General features: G+C 32.9%; 1 pseudogene; it reads left to right on the top strand.

Moving 5' to 3' along the window:
• Positions 1-2,672, top strand: part of LOC107679944 (conserved oligomeric Golgi complex subunit 3-like) — a 45,903-nt pseudogene that overhangs the window by 4,912 nt on the left and 38,319 nt on the right.

Here is a 2,672-nt window from a genome sequence, read left to right as displayed (position 1 = left end):
TACAATGTATTTTTGGCTATTGCTACAAATATACCCCAGCGACTTAAGACTGCTTTTGTGCTGCAGGGTCACGTATATTGTAGTCTAATCATAATTCAGTGACATTCAGACATTAGCCTGTCTGTCACATTCTCAGTTGAGGAGTCAGCTGATGCATTGAAACTGTCGTTGTTCCTCACTCGTAACCGTGAGTGAGATAGTGATGCTCCTCTGAATGTTTCCTCAGCTGCCCATCGAGGACATCTGCAGCCTGACATCTCGCTCTCTGCGCTCGGCGTTCACCGCGACTCTGCCCGAGTCCACAGAGGAGGTGCTTCTGCAAGGCTTTCAGACGCTGGAGCTGGAGAACCACAGGATCCAGACGGCTCAGCAGGTGAAGCACGCACACCGTGAAAGAATTCAGGAGAAATACTCTGCTGTTCAGAAGTTTGGGATCAGTTAGATTTGTAATGTGTTTTACAGACGTCTCTAATGCTCAAGGCCGCATTTATTTGATCAGAAATACGGAAAAAACAGTAAAATTGTGAAATATTATTACAATTTAAAATAACGGTTTTCTATTTTAATATACTTTTAAAATGTAATTTATTTCTGTGATGCAAAGCTGAATTTTCAGCATCATTGCTCCAGTCTTCAGTGTCACATGATCCAGGATTATTTGATGAATAAAGTTAAAAAGAACAGCTTTTTTTTTTTTTTATTATTGAAAAAAAAGTCTTTGTTATCACTTTTTATCAATTTAACACATCCTTGCTGAATAGAAGCATTCATTTCTTTCAAAAAGAAAAAACAAATTACTGACCCAAAACTTTTGAACGGTAGCGTATGTTAATACAAAAGATTTCTATTTTGAATAAACGCTGTTCTTTTTAACTTTTTATTCTTCAGATAATCATGAAAAAAAACAAATCAGCATATTAGAATGATTTCTGAAGATCATGTGACACTGAAGACTGGAGTAATGATGCTTAAAATACAGTTTTGATCACAGAAATAAATTACAGTTTAAAGTTTATTAAAATAGAAAACCATTATTTTAAATTGTAAAAATATTTCACTGTTTTTCTGTATTTCTGATCAAATAAATGTAGCCTTGATGAGCAGAAGAGCCTTCTTTCAAAAACATTACAAATCTTACTGATCCCAAACTTTTGAACAGCAGTGTATATTGATGTTATAATAATGATGTGATGCAGAGGTGTTTGAGATGTTTATTAACTATTTTGGTGTTATACTATAAACATGACTAATCAGGTCAAGTCACATGTATTTCTATAGTGCTGTATACAGTACAGATTGTGTCAAAGCAGATATATATACAGGAGAATAACAGAATCAGTGATGCAAACTTCATCAAATATGAGACGAATTTAAATTCTACTGTAAAGCAGCTCTAATAATAGATTACTTTTTTAGACTTTAAGAGATTGCAGACATACTGCTCTTACTATTTCTGCAGTATGCATTGTGTGTAATATACACAGTATGTGAAAGGGAATGACTCATTACTTTATTGATCCACCAAAAATTCAGAATCTTTACTTGCATTTGAATTAAAATGAGGACAAACGTTTTTGTTGCTGCTTACACTTTCACGAAAACACTAAAGTTGGCATAAAAATTAAAATTCACCTTATTTTCTTTTAAATGCATGTTATTAATCTTACTGTAAACAATTCATCATTGCAGATGTTTCATTTTTAACAAAATTTTGACCTTGTGGTTTTTAATCCAAATGAGATCTTCAGATGTTCACATTCATCTGCCTCCGTTTTTAAAAGCCACGCCCACATCTTAACATCCAATCAACAACTGATGCATACAACCAAATGTTTTTCTTTTTCAATAATTCGTTGCACTCGCTCACTACTAACCTTTCATCATGACTTTAAGTGCATACTAACACGTAACCCTTTACAGAATGGTATAGCATGCTATATACTAGAGCTGGGCGATATGGCAAAAAAAAATTATTTTTCAGAACGTTTGACCGATTCTCGGTTTTTAACTAGTCAACTTGAAAATGTAAGTAACTTTTTCTTTATTAACCCTTTAGTCTATTCCAAGTGCACCACACATGATGTAAACGTTAAACAAATCGCTTGTCAAATATCTTTGCAGAAAACATGCATGAACTACAAACTTGTCTTATACATATTATATGTTCAGAAATAATACAAGGAAAATGCTAATTCAAATTCAAAACGACTGAAGGTAAAACAGCAGTGGACTATTATTAACTAGGCTATAAATGTTCTGTAAAAACAGAACAGCAGTTTACTTCACTATATTACAATTAAATCCTAATCTAATCATGACAAACTATATATCGTTGGAAAGGTCTAAGACTCCTAAATAGATATTTTACCACTGTTTTTGTTAAGAATTATGTAGGAAAAGTAATAGATTAATTTATGACAAGAGTGCGCCTCAAAAATCTACATCGTAACAGGAGTTCTGACCTTTGTCACAAAAAGTCTTCTTCGTTGCCTTTTTCTCTATCACACTTTAGAAATCATCAGAAATTATATATCAACTGAAAACTTAAAATCTCAAAACTTATCCTTTGAAACCCATTTTAAAATCAAACGTTGCGTTACCGTGAAAACGGCACATCAAAATCATGTTACAAAATGTTTTCAGTCATGAATTATAAAAATGTAAGTTTGGAT

Source organism: Sinocyclocheilus anshuiensis, unplaced genomic scaffold (genome assembly GCF_001515605.1).
Source record: "Sinocyclocheilus anshuiensis isolate Anshui unplaced genomic scaffold, SAMN03320099.WGS_v1.1 scaffold244, whole genome shotgun sequence".
In the NCBI taxonomy this organism is placed as follows: Eukaryota; Metazoa; Chordata; class Actinopteri; order Cypriniformes; family Cyprinidae; genus Sinocyclocheilus; species Sinocyclocheilus anshuiensis.
This window is presented reverse-complemented; position numbering and strand designations above follow the sequence as displayed.